The sequence below is a fragment of the Chelonia mydas genome, chromosome 3 (genome assembly GCF_015237465.2).
Source record: "Chelonia mydas isolate rCheMyd1 chromosome 3, rCheMyd1.pri.v2, whole genome shotgun sequence".
Lineage (NCBI taxonomy): Eukaryota > Metazoa > Chordata > Testudines > Cheloniidae > Chelonia > Chelonia mydas.
The window spans coordinates 184,889,587-184,906,019 of NC_057851.1; positions in this window are offsets into that span (position 1 = coordinate 184,889,587).

Here is a 16,433-nt window from a genome sequence, read left to right on the forward strand (position 1 = left end):
GCCAGATACAGAGTTTCAGATCCCTTTTATGCCACTCTGGATCTTCTACTTGGCACAGAGGGGCTGGAGTGGGCATGAGGATCTCACGGTAAACATAGGAGTTCAAACCTCAATTATGACAGGTGTGGTCTTTGTGCTGTATCTTTTATTGCCTCTTAATCAGGCTGCTGGTTGTGTGTTCTTACTAAACACAATCATTTTCACAGTGCTGAAGTTAGCCAAGTGATTGCCTGTATTAAGGGAAATTTCAGCTTCATTGGGATGTGCAGACATTGCTTAGAATTAGAAGTGCTAGTAAAGAATTGAAAGGATTTAGGAGAGGTCATAGAGATTAAAGGCTAGTGCAATTAAATTTGATGTTACATAAGTTAAACATCATTTTCATATACCATCAAAGAGAGCAGCTAAACAGGCTGCCTAAATAGAAAGATCTTTTAATTTAAATGACAGCTTGGCCTCAAGAGTGGAACTGCCACCTGGGATTTTGTATTCCTGGCATGTTTGTCACTAACATTTTCTTTGAAATCTTCAGTTCCATACCAGCCACACAATTGCTGTCATCCGCTTCAATGTATGTCATGCAGCTTTTGTCACTTACGTTCTGAATGGCAGCATTTATCTCACCTCAGGGAGGTAACATGGCAAGTTTGTTTTTTTTTAAATATTCAAACAGTAACATTTAAAACACGGAAAACATACAGCAGAATAATCACCAATGGCAAACAGTAGAATCGTGTTTTTTTGAATGGTTAGGCAATCCAGCCTTTCACATTTTAATAAGCAGGTGCAAAAATAAAAGAGTAAACTTTGAAATCCCATTGGGAGATATTAACATTTCTGTTGCAGATGAGTCAGCAGAGCAGTACTGATAAGGCTTTGGATTACACCATGTAGCATAAACTATTTATTTAGAAGATAGGTGAGAAGGGACTGTAAGGGGATGGCCAACGTGTCTTAAGTTAAGGGTTACTAGCTGTTTCAATTATATAAGCCACATCTGAGAATATGAAAGATGGGGGCAAGAGAATAGTATAGTATCTTAGCTTTTTCTTTCCAACATGAATCAGGCCAAAGCTTATTAGACTACAGGCCCTTTTGCAAAAATTATCAGAATCCATTGAACGATTTTTATTGTTGGGTAGATGGTGTTTGTTGCTGTTGGCTAGAGTCTTTCCTGGACCTCTCTCTCACTAGATGACAATAATTTATAAAAGAATGACTTCTGCAAACAATCCTTAATTAGAACAAATTCTCTTTGTCATTGTAAGAAGCAAAAGGGTTTGGAAACTTTGATGTATATTCAACTTACAAATCAGTTGCTGAGGAAATACGTAACAGCAATTAGAATTTTTCTGAGGAGGGCTACATGGCTTAGGGGAAGAGTTGAGTGAAATTTTTCAACTGAAACTTTTTTCCTAGTTTGGCTCAAATATAAATCTCATTTAACAATTGTATGAATGGGAGCCAAATGTGAACATTTACTGTACTCTACCATACAGGCAGTTCAGCTCTGTCTTTATTTCTGACTGAAGGTTAGGGCCGGTTGAAAGATTTCTATCAAAACTATTTTTCAGTTTTGCCTAAATAAAATATTTTACAAGAAGAGTCTGCTTTCAACTTTTAGTCAAAAAGCTGGACACCTGAAAACCAAAATAAAATAAACAATCTATTTCAGACAGAAACTGAAAAATTGTGCCTGAAATCTCCTAAAAATCCTATTTGGAAATGTTGCTGTGGTCTCTCATGGGAGTTGTAGTTTGGGTGCTTCACGCCTCTGTTCTCCGCTATGGGTTAGCTTCCCCAATCAGACTACATCTTCCATGATGCACTGTGATGATTTAGCAAGAGGGGAGACCGGGTGCCTCCTGGGAGATGTCGACCGGGCTGGGAACCTTCAAGTTTTTTAATTCATTTTTGTCAAAAGTTTCCATTCCCCCCACCACCACCACCACCACACACTCCACAGAGTATCCAACCAGAGATACTGAAAAATCCATTTACCTGCAGGCTCATACTGTCAATAAATTGGGAAAATACTGGGTTTGATTCTTTACTGACCTGCATTTTGTGTATTTATTTAAACCATAGCATAGTGAGTGTAACATGGATGTCAACTATTTTATATCTACTCTAGAGCTCACTTTGTGCAGGCACAAATGATGCATAAGCTGTACAGCAGTTAAGAATCAGGACCAACGTATCTCTCGCTCTATGGGTCAATTCCTATGAGCTTTTCGGCAAAAACATTATGGATAATGACTCTACGGATGCATTTTGTAGTATTTTCTCTAGCTCTATTTCTGTTATCTGCACAGTCAAGGAGGGGTAGATGCTACATTTGCCACAGTATGAAATTCTTTTGCTTTCCCCCCTCCATCCCCTCAGTAAGGGCTCATCCATCCTCATCTATGTAAATTAAATATACAAAGATTTTAGTTTCCCTTTGGAAAAAGAGCTCTACTCTAGCTCTATAAATGTAAACCCCTCAAATCTTTTAAATTGTATTTTGGGCCAAGTTTTCATTAACCCACACAACAGGTGATGTGCACAAAACGTGTGCACATCCATTGTGCTTACAAATCCAAAATTTGCATATGAATATTGTTGATTTAAAATAAGCAATTGCAAGTACAATTGCCTATTTTGCATTTGCAAACACTTCTTCCCATGCACAAATAGCAAATAGCTACCCCCTGCCTGAGCACACTGAGCTACACCCCTTATTGCACACAACCCCTAGCTACGCCCTGCCTGCGCACCCTGAGCTACACCCCTCACTGCACACAGCCCTTAGCTACCCCCTGCCTGCGCACCCTGAGCTACACCCCTCACTGCACACAGCCCCTAGCTACCCCCTGCCTGCATCCTGAGCTACACCCCTCACTGCACACAGCTCCTAGCTACCCCCTGCCTGCACCCTGAGTGGTTTTCAAACTTTTTGAACTGAGTCCCCTCTTTGAGTTAAATTTTTTGGTTGCGACCCTCCACAACCCAGACAGGCTGGGTGGCCTGCTAAGTTGAGTCAGGGGGTGGAGGTGGCACTTCCTCCCTGGACCCCGCAGTGCGGAGCTGACTCAAGCCCTGTTGGCCTTTGCCCCCTGTGTCCCCATCCCCCCTGAAATAGAAGTCAAATTAGACCTATGCCCAAGGATCCCACTTTTGTCCTGGAGCCCTGATTCTCCCCCTCCCCCGGCGGGGCCCTGGAGGTTTTATAGCATGTTGGGGGGTGGGGAGGGGCTCAGAAATAAAAGGTTGATAAACCCCTGGCCTAGCACACATTGACATAGTCCTGTTTCAACTGTTAATGTATGCCAACAGGGTCCACATGAGCCAGTTAGTACGCGATTCAGGCACTGTGTAGACAAGCCCTTAAAAATGTACTTGGTTTTATTGTTGGTGTTTTTCAAGGAAAGCTGAGATTACCAGAAAATTACCTGACTCCAGGAGTCAAGTTGACTCCAGTTGTTCAGCCACTTCCTATTGAGTGGATAGGTGTTTTGGCAAAATAGCCAGGATTCATTCTTCCTACAGCCTGTTCTTATTCCTTCAGCTTTCCCTGTTCAGTCTGGCTTTGCTCATGGCTATCTGGCTTCTTTTGTGATAATGCATGCCCTGTTCCTGCAATCCATCATACATCACCAGTGGGTTGACCATTGACCCCTGATCTGATCTTGGAGGGTTTAGCATTTTGGGTAACATATAATTCCTTTGTTAAGCATGTTTAATGGAAGTTATAAAATCTATAACAGAAAGTAGGATAAAAAATAACAGTTATTATTAGGCTTGCTATGATTAAGGGCCTGTCGTATTAACATGAGGCCTTGTGGAAGCAATTATGCTAAGGGCTGTGATTTAGCTGAAATAGTGTTTGCCGATAGAGAGAACTCTAGGTCAAATTCTGCACTCTTATTCTGAGAAGACAGACAAGTGCTCACGAAGGATACAGTACATCACAGAATTCTAGTTTTGGGCAGGCTCTGGAAATCAGGTTCCTGTGCCATATCAAGACAGTTAAATCTCATCTATGCATATAAATTATTAAACAATGACTGGTGTAAATCATGCACATTAATTCTAGATGCTTAATTATGGACATCCCAAAGGTCACATATGGATAAGGGCAGGTAATGCCTGTATAATAACCAGGGTGAAGGATCAAATATGGGTATATATCCAAACTTCTCATAAAGAAGGGTATAAAATACCACAGCTAGTACCCATTTTGGGGGGTTGGTCAGGTCCCCAGAACAGAGTAAACTGAATCAGGAACTCCGCTCTGATAGCTTCCACTTACTTTGCCTTCTATCTTGGTTTTGAATGGTCTCCATAAGTTGTAAGTATGTATAAGGCAAGATTGTAAGTATCAACAATACAGGAAACCACATTATTGCACTTATTCTTATATTTCTGTATTTTGATCTTTTTGTTGATTTCAATTATAGTTGTCTGTATTGAATAAAGATTCTCTGTATGTTTCACCAAATTCCATTTTCTCCACTAACTCAGTGTGTATGGTAACATCCATTGTTTCATGTTCTCTGTGTATATAAATCTCCTCACTGTATTTTCCACTGAATGCATCCGATGAAGTGAGCTGTAGCTCACGAAAGCTTATGCTCAAATAAATTTGTTAGTCTCTAAGGTGCCACAAGTCCTCCTTTTCTTTCTGCGGATACAGACTAACACGGCTGGTACTCTGAAACCTGCCTGGAGAAAGAACCTGTCATCTGTGGCAAATGCGTCCTGCACCCCAACAAATAATCTTATACGTGTAGTAATTGATGAGGCTACCCTTAAACCCATGTACCCCTCTATTCAGAAACACAGTAACAAACATAGTAATAAATGCAGAAGAAAGTAGAGGTAACAATGGAAAACAGTGCAAGCATCCTCCTTATGAGAGAGACATGATAAAGCTGATCACACCCAACCCTCTTTGCATTAAATTTTAAAAGCAAACGTATTGCTTGTGTAAGCTGCATAATTAACAACCCCATGTACTGAAATTCTCTCTATTTTCAAAGAACAGATACACACAGGCAGCAGCAGTGCCACCACTGACCTAGAAGGACAAGATCTAGGGGCAGGAGGGTAGTTCAGCATGATGGAACAGCACACAGTTAGCAATGACTTTTGGTCACTTCCACATAGGACTAAATTCAAAGCAGTGACCTAGAGGTGGAGGGCTCCACATATTCCCAATCTCCTGAATGATCACATTCTTCAAATGTGCGCTGATATCTTTTATATAGCTACAATGGCCATCTGACACATGTCTACCAAAGTAACCTGAATACAGCCCTGTGTCCGTGCAAAAAAAGATACGTCTGCTGACTTTCTACACCACTTAAGTCCCATTCATGACCTGTTTCAAGGACTTACCTGGGGTTTAAAATGGTACACAGGCCTTGGGTCAGCCCTCTGCACAAGTGTGAATATCCCCCATTGTGCATTGGGTACTACATAGAAAAATAGGGACTCCTTTTATATGGCTTAAAAACCAGCAATGTTAGATGTCCAAGTCTAGACTGATGATCCAATGTCATAATAGGACAGTCATATATAGGATTGTGTCTCATTCCCCATTTATGGAGAAAGTAGGAGCATCTGCCATGTGATGTGCAGATGTGATTCAAAGTGGACCATATTTTCCATAGGAGTGAAAAGACCCTGTTTTCTTTGGTTGGGTTTTTGATGAGGTGTTTATTTGGGATGCTATGCTAATGTCCTTCCACCTTGCTCACCATTGGTCTTCGAGCTCATCTCCTGCAAGCAAAAAAGGTTTTCTGGATTTGAGCAAGAATCTTGATAGATTATTTAGGTCTTCATGTATTGGAAGATCCTTGTTTCCTTGAATACAATGGAACTCCTGAAGAATTCTCATAGATCATAGAATATCAGGGTTGGAAGGGACCTCAAAAGGTCATCTAGTCCAGCCCCCTGCTCAAAGCAGGCCCAATCCCCAGCTAAATCATCCCAGTCAGGGCTTTGTCAAGCCTGACCTTAAAAACCTCAAAGGAAGGAGATTCCACCACCTTCCTAGGTAACACATTCCAGGGCTTCACCACCCTCCTAGTGAAAAAGTTTTTCCTAATATCCAGCCTAAACCTCCCCCACTGCAACTTGAGACCATTACTCCTTGTTCTGTCATCAGCTACCACTGAGAACAGTCTAGAGCCATCCTCTTTGGAACCCCCTTTCAGGTAGTTGAAAGCCGCTATCAAATCCCCCCTCATTCTTCTCATCTGCAGACTAAACAATCCCAGTTCCCTCAGCCTCTCCTCATAAGTCATGTGTTCCAGTCCCCTAATCATTTTTGTTGCCCTCCGCTGGACATTTTCCATTTTTTTTCACATCCTTCTAGTAGTGTGGGGCCCAAAGCTGGACACAGTACTCCAGATGAGGCCTCACCAATGTCGAATAGAGGGGAACGATCACGTCCCTCGATCTGCTGGCAATGCCCCTACTTATACATCCCAAAATGCTGTTAGCCTTCTTGGCAACAAGGGCACACTGTTGACTCATATCCAGCTTCTTGTCCACTGTAACCCCTAGGTCCTTTTCTGTAGAACTGCTGCCTAGCCATTCGGTCCCTAGTCTGTAGCGGTACATGGGATTCTTCCGTCCTAAGTGCAGGACTCTGCACTTGTCCTTGTTGAACCTCATCAGATTTCTTTTGGCTCAATCCTCTAATTTGTCTAGGTTCCTCTGTATCCTATCCCTACCCTCCAGTCTATCTACCTCTCCTCCCAGTTTAGTGTCATCTGCAGACTTGCTGAGGGTGCAGTCTACGCCATCCTCTAGATCATTAATGAAGATATTGAACAAAACCGCCCCCAGAATGACCGTTGGGGCACTCCGCTTGATACCAGCTGCCAACTAGACATGCACCCATTGATCACTACCTGTTAAGCCCGATGACCTAACCAGCTTTCTATCCATCTTATAGTCCATTCATCCAGTTCATACTTCTTTAACTTGCTGACAAGAATACTGTGGGAGACCGTATCAAAAGCTTTGCTGAAGTCAAGGAATAACATGTCCACTGCTTTCCCCTCATCCACAGAGCCAGTTATCTCATCATAGAAGCCAATTAGATTAGTCAGGCATGACTTGCCCTTGGTGAATCCATGCTGACTGTTCCTGATCACTTTCCTCTCCTTTAAGTGCTTCAGAATTGATTCCTTGAGGACCTGCTCCATGATTTTTCCAGGGACTGAGGTGAGGCTGACTGGCCTGTAGTTTCCCGAATCCTCCTCCTTCCATTTTTAAAAGATGGGCACTACATTAGCCTTTTTCCAGTCATCCAGGACCTCCCCTGATCGCCATGAGTTTTCAAAGATAATGGCAATGGCTCTCCAATCACATCCTCCAACTCCTTTAGCACTCTCGGATGTAGAGCATCTGGACCCATGGACTTGTGCTCATCCAGCTTTCCTAAATAGTCCCGAACTACTTCTTTCTCCACAGAGGGCTGGTCACCTCCTCCCCATGCTGTGCTGCCCAGTGCAGTAGTCTGGAAGCTGACCTTGTTCATGAAGACAGAGGCAAAAAAAGCACTGAGCACATTAGCTTTTTCCATATCCTCTGTAACTAGGTTGCCTCCCTCATTCAGTAAGGGGCCCACACTTCCCTTGAGTTTCTTCTTGTTGCTAACATACCTGAAGAAACCCTTCTTGTTACTCTTAACATCTCTTGCTAGCTGCAACTCCAAGTGTGATTTGGCCTTCCTGATTTCACTCCTGCATGCCTGAGCAATATTTTTATACTCCTCCCTGGTCATTTGTCCAATCTTCCACTTCTTGTAAGCTTCTTTTTTGTGTTTAAGATCAGCAAGGATTTCACTGTTAAGCCAAGCTGGTCGCCTGCCATATTTACTAATCTTTCTACACATCAGCATGGTTTGTTCCTGTAACCTCAATAAGGATTCTTTAAAATACAGCCAGCTCTCCTGGACTCCTTTCCCCCTCATGTTATTCTCCCAGGGGATCCTGCCCATCAGTTTCCTGCGGGAGTCAAAGTCTGCTTTTCTGAAGTCCAGGGTCCGTATTCTGCTGCTCTCCTTTCTTGCTTGTGTCAGGATCCTGAACTCAACCATCTCATGGTCACTGCCTCCCAGGTTCCCATCCACTTTTTCTTCCCCTACTAATTCTTCCCGGTTTGTGAGCAGCAGCTCTGCCCCAGTTGGTTCCTCCAGCACTTGCATCAGGAAATTGTCCCCTACACTTTCCAAAAACTTCTTGGATTGTGTGTGCACTGCTCTATTGTTCTCCCAGCAGATATCAGGGTGATTGAAGTCTCCCATGAGAACCAGGGTCTGTGATCTAGTAAATTCCGTTAGTTGCCGGAAGAAAGCCTTGTCCACCTCATCCCCCTGGTCTGGTGGTCTATAGAAGACTCCCACCATGACATCACCCTTGTTGCTCACACTTCTCAACTTAATCCAGAGACTCTCAGGTTTTTCTGCAGTTTCATACCGGAGCTCTGAGCAGTCATACTGCTCTCTTACATACAATACAACTCCCCCACCTTTTCTGCCCTGCCTGTCCTTCCTGAACAGTTTATATCCATCTATGACAGTACTCCAGTCATGTGAGTTATCCCACCAAGTCTTTGTTATTCCAATCACATCATAATTCCTTGACTGTGCCAGGACTTCCAGTTCTCCCTGCTTGTTTCTCAGGCTTCTTGCATTTGTGTATAGGCACTTAAGATATCTTGCTGATCATCCTGCTTTCTCAGTATGAGGCAGGAGCCCTCCCCTCTTACACTCTCCTGCTCGTGCTTCCTCCCAGTATCCTACTTCCCCACTTACCTCAGGGCTTTGGTCTCCTTCCCCCGGTGAACCTAGTTTAAAGCCCTCCTCACTAGATTAGCCAGCCTGCTTGATGCTCTTCCCTCTCTTCATTAGGTGGAGGCCATCTCTGCCTAGCACTCCTCCTCCTTCTTGGAACACCATCCCATGGTCAAAGAATCCAAAGCTTTCTCTCCGACACCACCTGCATAGCCATTCGTTGACTTCCATGATTCAACGGTCTCTACCCGGGCTTTTTCCTTCCACAGGGAGGATGGACGAGAACACCATTTGGGCCTCAAACTCCTTTATCCTTCTTCCCAGAGCCACTGTAGTCTGCAGTGGTCCGCTCGAGATCATTCTTGGCAGTATCATTGGTGCCCACGTGGAGAAGTAGGAAGGAGTAGCAATCCGAGGGCTTGATGAGTCTCTGCAGTCTCTCCGTCACATTGTGAATCCTAGCTCCTGGCAAGCAGCAGTCTTCTCGGTTTTCCCGGTCGGGGTGGCAGATAGATGACTCAGTCCCCCTGAGGAGGGAGTCCCTGACCACCACCACCCGCCTCCTTCTCTTGGGAGCAGTGGTTGTAGAACCCCATCCCTAGGACAGTGCATCTCATGCCTTCCAATCGGCGGAGTCTCCTTCTGCTTCCTTCCCTCAGATGTATCATCTAGTCCACTCTCCGCATTAGTACCTGTGGAGAGACCATGAAAATGGTTGCTTACCTGTATCTGCATTGTTGGTACATGGACGCTCCCCTTTCTTCTTCTGGAGGTCACATGCTGCCAAATTTCTTCACCGTCCTTCTGTCCCCACTGTGCAGCCTGCTCTGAATCTTCATGTTGCTACAAATTTGACATGGTGGATATGGACCAGTATAAGAATCCATGGTTGTGTCATTGATTTTACTGTGCCCATAACAACCTGCATGACAGTGTGAAGACTCAACAAGTGATGTGTGGGAACTATGTGTCCAGATGGGCATGCAATATTCTGCGGTACAGTAGACAAGGGTAGGGGAAGAAGTCCATAAGTTTTTGCATCAGCTCCACAGGTTGTTCCTGCCAGTTTCTGGATGAGATTTATGTGCATTTTTATTTTATCATAAATATTTTTCAGGTACTGGTGGTTTATGAGGCTTCAAATAGGTACTAGCAAAAGGTTAAAAAACCTGCCCTCGGAATTGGTATTCTACAGGCTCTGTAACTGAATGATCATTATAGTGTATAATTAACCCTTGTTATTAGTCCATAGAGTCATCTTGAAATTATTTCCGAATAATAAGGAGTTAAAAAGAATCATTTTGAAAGATTTAAATTCACTCTAATCTATGAATTCTGTTTGTGGAAACATAGGTCTAACAGTTTAATTTCAGCAGACCGTCTTGATTATCTTCTTAAAACCCCCCCACCATGAACAGAGATAATCTTGGCTATTTCTATACAGGTAACTAAAAACCTCCAGAGGAATCTTCAACAGAGGAAAAGACGAAATGGGCAGAAAGAAATGACAGACTCAAGGCCAGTGGCATTTAAAGAGAACTGAAACATCTTCAGTAACAGAGAAAATGCAGACGTGTTCTGAAAAACGGTCTGATGGATACAGAAAACAATTAATATCTTTAACATTAGCAAATCTTTCATTCTGCCCAGAATGCTAATATCTATTATACATACATTAAGTAATCAGTGAAATGTAACCATGTGACTGAGGCTCAGAGGAAGTCTGTGCTGGCACAGTGTCCCCATCAAGTAAGACAAGGGATACTGTATTGATTGCATTATTCAGTGTCACATTTAAATTCAAATTTTAAAATCCCTCAGTTTTTAATTTACCTGATGCTGCTGCAGAATTTCCAGCCCCCCCCGGAGTTGGGTCAAAATACACAGCAACACTGTTGGGAAGTAACTACAATTGTGGCCACTCTCTGCTAGCACTCTGGAGAACTGCACATGCCCATGAGGAGTGCTGCTTATCTTGGCTGGCCTGTGCACACCCTCATCCCCACACCCTCTGACACTGCCTCACCTCCATCGATGACCTGTGGAGGGGTGCAATTCCTAGCCAGCACTCTGACACTGGGCACTCGAATGCTGCCATAGTGACCATGTCACCTCTCTTTGCATCCCTCCACTGGCTCCCCATTCTCCATCGCATCAAATATAAGCTACTTTTCTTCCTTTTCATGGCTTACACCCATCCCACCTATCATCTCGTGTTCACTATTGAGACATTGACTCCTGGCGCCACTCTACCAGGGATGCCTTCAGCATGCCTTGTTGCATTTTCAAACAAACACCTTTGTGCTTTCTCCCCTACTGCCCCTCATGCTTGGCAGGAGCTTCCTATAAACATCGGCAACACTCACTATCCTCCTTTACATCCCTCCTTTCCGATGATGCCTACACTTAACCTGATAACGATTAGATAGCTGGAGTGGTGAGGCCACTGCCTAACCTGTGGACCAGTTGTTTTCATTGTTTCCTTGTACTCCCCCATCAAAAAGTCTACATTCACTTGTTGTCTCTTGTCTTATGCTTAGATTGCAAGCTCTTTGGGGCAGGGACCATCTTTTGCTCTGTGTTGTACAGCACCTTGCACAACGGCGTCCTGGTCTAGCATCTAGGACAGAGCTAAGCAAACTATGGCCTGTGGGCCACATCCGGCCCGCCGAACCGTTCTGCCCAGTCCTTGAGCTCCTGGCCAGGGAGGCTAACCCCTGGCCCCTCCCCAGCTGTTCCCCCTCCCCCGCAGCCACACAGGCAGTGCTTTGGGTGGTGGGCTGCGAGTTCCTGCAGGGCAGTGTGGCAGCATGTCTGGTTCCGGCCAAGTGGCGTGGCTGCCAGACATGCTGCTCTGAGCAGCATGGTAAGGGGGCCAGAGGGTCCCGGGGGGCAGTCAGGGGACAGGGAGCAGAGAGCGGTTGGGGGTGGGGGTGTGGATAGGGGTCGGGGCAGTGAGGGGACAGGGGGCAGTTGGATGGGGCGGAGGTTCTGGCGGTGGTGGTCAGGGAATGGGGAATGGGGGGTAGGTTGGATAGGTGTGGGAGTCCTGGGCAGCCTGTTAGGGGTCATGGATAGGGGTCAGGGCAGTCAGAGGACAGGGAGGTTGGATATGGGTGGTCAACAGGGGACAAGGAGCAGGGGGCGGTTGGATGGGTTGGGAGTTCTGAGGGGGGCAGTCAGGGGGTGGGGCGGATAGGGGGAGGGGCCAGGCTGTTCGGGGAGTCACAGCCTTCCCTACTTGGCCCTCCATACAGTTTTGCAACCCCAACGTGGCCCTTGGGCCAAAAAGTTTGCCCACCCCTGATCTAGGAGACCTAGTGATATTGCAATGTTCATAATAAATAGTAACAACATAGTGGCAATGGGAACTGTAAAGTCAAATCCCTTTGGAGATGGAGGTTGTGTTAATATCTGGGACACTGACATTTTTGCCTAACGTTTTTACCCAGCACATCCCTTGGCCCACAGCCGCTTCCCGCAGACCCCATTGGCCTGGAGCGGCGAACTGCGGCCAATGGGAACCGTGATCGGCCGAACCTGCAGACGCGGCAGGTAAACAAACCGGCCCGGCCTGCCAGGGGCTTTCCCTGAACAAGCAGTGGACCAGCTCTGAGAACCACTGCTATAAAGGGATGACAAGCTTCTTCCCTCTGCCCCCATGCATAGAGAATAACTGCCAGCCAACGGTAAGTATTGGCTGGGTACACAGTCTGTGTCTAGGTGGGCGATCATGCCAGGAGCAATGCAGGCTAGCCATTGTAGCAGGAGCCGGGTTTCTAGGATAGTAGCAGGCAGGACTGCTGGCATGAAATCCCCAAGCTAAGGCATACCACATGCCTGCCTCTCTTATCAATACTGACGGCAAGATTTTGCAGTGTTTCATGTCAGATGGAATTCCTCTTTGTGATGCAAAAAGCATTCCGCAAGCTGGTTTTTAAACCATGACCTGCCATCTACCTAGTGGCATGCCTCAGTTTATAAACCACACAGTGACCTGCCTGGGTCTTGACTGAGAGCCACATCATAAAACGCTGCAGCCTGCTCTTGATTTCAGAGCTATTTCTTTTCAGGGTGTTCTCTCATGTGTGACGATATGAACCCACTAAATAAAATGAAGAGGATTTCCAATCCACAGTGAGTTGCACTGCGTTATATGTAGGTCTCATTAAATCAAAGGTTATAGATATTTGCCACAGTTAAATAAAATACATGATCTTTGAGGGTTAATACATTATTTTATTCTTTAATACTGCAGTACCACCCTGGTAATCAACTGCCTTGAGAGGCTGCCTGAGTTTTGTCTCCCTCTTCTTCCCTAAGTGCTTAGTTAGAGGTTTGGGAGATTGAGGGCAGATGACCTGGGTCTGTTATCTGACTCTACGAGAGGGTTCACAACGCAGATCCTGAGCAGAGGGAGTTGCCTGCATCTGGCATGTCAGCCAACTGCACCAGCTCACTCACTGAGGCACTTTAAACCTTCCCCCTCCCCGCTTAGCATTTCACTCCTGGCTATCTTAGGTGGTATGCGTTGTATGAAGAGCCTGGGCACCTAACTTGGGGCTGAAAATTCCACTGGCCAGCAGGCCATGTAAGGGTTATTGTTTGCAATGCTGAGCAGAGCAACACCTAAATAGCTTTAAGGAACTGGGCCTATTTGACTGTCTGGACCCCTGATATAAGAGGTTTCTGGTGTTACTGTAACACATCCAGAAGCTCCCATCAGAATTAGGGGCCATTGTGCTGGGTGCTGGTCTAACACGTGGCAGGGCCCTAGATGGAGCCAAATAAAGAATCGAAATAAATCTTGTCCGCAGCACAGATATCTTGAGCTGGACTCCAGAAATTAGATTTAGTGTTTGTTTGGGGGGGTTGGTATGGACTTTTTAAAATAGATTCAGAGTCAGATTCCAGACTGATGTAAATTGATGTAGCTTCACTGACATTAATGGAACTATGCTGATTTATATCAGCTGAGGATCCAGCCCTATGTCTCTGCTGTGGGGAATGTCTTTAGGAGCCAACCTAGGGAGCTGTAAAGTGCTTTTACTTGTCAGTTAATTCCCTGCTGGAGCTGGTTCTGAGCTAGTGGTTGTTTAGGCTAATAGCTAAAAATAAAGTCAGTGATATTTGGTGTTTTTTCTTAACGCCCGGCTCCTGGAATTAGTGAATATATGAGAACCTCAGCTTTCATTTAAAAAAAAAAAAAAGTAAATTTCTATCATAGAATCCCAAGGCTGGAAGGGACCACAGGAGGTCATCTAGTCCAGCCCCCTGCTCAAAGCAGGACCCATCCGCAATTTTTGCCCCAGATCCCAAATCCCTCAAGGATTGAACTCACAACCCTGAGTTTAGCAGGCCAATGCTCAAACCACTGAGCTATCCATCCTGTTTGTGGCAAAAAGCCTGAAAACATGACCCTACTGAGCCCTTAAAGTTCAGAAGGCAAAGAACCAGAACCCAATTTTTTAATGTAATGTTTCTATATCAATCTCATGATTTTGGGGGGATCGACGCTTGACTTTTGAGTGCTCAAGGTTGATAATGATGAAGTCATGTTTCCTCTTTACTCCTCTGTCACTTAAATAAGGATCAACACTTTTTTGTCTCAGTCATGCAAAGCTGCCTTTGGTTTCAGTCAGAGTTCTGTATGAGTATGGTACATGTTTAACATTTCTGGCTTGAGAGCTTCAACTTTTCACCTTTATTCATTCTCCCTTCCTCATTTCAGTATTTCATTGCTGCAAGCGCCCTTCCTTTTTCTCCTTGCTCTGTCACTGCTGTCGATAGTCCATTTCCTTCCACCTCCACCCCAACCACCTCCCTTCATCTAAAATAAAAGTAAAAAAAAAGAAATCAGTTTAGATTAGTGTTGCAGGTTTGTTTATGATGCTTCTAGCAATCCCACTGGAGCTTTGGCTTTCAGAAACCCCAGATGTTCACATTTCAGTGGTTTCCTCGGGCTTGTTCTTTATAACAAACATAATTATTGTAGGTTTCAGAGTAACAGCCGTGTTAGTCTGTATTCACAAAAAGAAAAGGAGTACTTGTGGCACCTTAGAGACTAACCAATTTATCTGAGCATAAGCTTTTGTGAGCTACAGCTCACTTCATCGGATGCATACTGTGGAAAATACAGAAGAAGTTTGTTTTTATACACACAAATCATGAAAAAATGGGTGTTTATCACTACAAAAGGTTTTCTCTTCCCCCACCCCACTCTCCTGCTGGTAATAGCTTATGTAAAGTGATCACTCTCCTTACAATGTGTATGACAATCAAGGTGGGCCATTTCCAGCACAAATCCAGGTTTTCTCCCCCCGCAAACAAACCCACTCTCCTGTTGGTAATAGCAATTAATAACAATTAACTTAGGCTTGAATAGACACTGGGAGTGGCTAAGTCATTATGCAAGGTAACCTATTTCCCCTTGTTTTCCTACCCCCCCCTTCCTCAGATGTTCTTGTTAAACCCTGGATTTGTGCTGGAAATGGCCCACCTTGATTATCATACCCATTGTAAGGAGAGTGATCACTTTAGATAAGCTATTACCAGCAGGAGAGTGGGTTTGTTTGCAGGGGAGGGGAGAAAACCTGGATTTGTGCTGGAAATGGCCCACCTTGATTATCATACACATTGTAAGGAGAGTGATCACTTTACATAAGCTATTACCAGCAGGAGAGTGGGGTGAGGGGAGAGAAAACCTTTTGTAGTGATAAACACCCATTTTTTCATGATCTGTGTGTATAAAAACAAACATCTTCTGTATTTTCGACAGTATGCATCCGATGAAGTGAGCTGTAGCTCACGAAAGCTCATGCTCAAATAAATTGGTTAGACTCTAAGGTGCCACAAGTACTGCTTTTCTTTTAGCATAATTATTGTATTCAGGGTCAGCACAAATAGCAGGCATACCATAGGCCCAGCAGAATATTTTGACCGGGATGATCACCTAAACCACTTTAAATAAGTTGTTTAAAATGTACATTTTCATTTGTCTTTAGGAATTTTTCAAAGAAATTTTTTTAGTTTGCTTGTCCAGTACACAGAAATCTCCGAGAATAACAGCAATCATAAATAACATGCTGTGGAAAATATGGCCTGTGCATATCTGCTCCCACAGAGATTTAAAGATTATCTTAATTACTTTAACTGATTTTTGTTTTGATTGTTTCCTTGTTTTGTAAAATGACATTTCAATAAACGCTGACTAACTTAATGGTATCAGTCTATGTCAGCTGATACTTTATAAAAGGGTTAGCCCCAGACCCTGCTGCAGTTAAAGGCAACAGCAATACATCCGATAACGTAAGCATTTCCAATATCTAGCCCTGTGGGCTGATCTCACACAATTTAACATGTGGGTAGCTTTACCCATTGAACTTAAAGAGACCATTTACATAATGAAAAAACCCTTTGATGGATTATTTAGTTACAGGGATATACACAATGTAAATGTTTACTATAGCATTATAATGAGATACAAATAAGTGAAAACAATGCAAGTAATAGCCCCCTAGTTTTTATGAAGTTTATGCTCCAAATACACTCTCACACATTTAACAATCACTTTGATCTATACTAATTCACAAGGGAATTGACGAGATGCCAGCTCATGGCAGAGCCCAAGGTCTGCCAC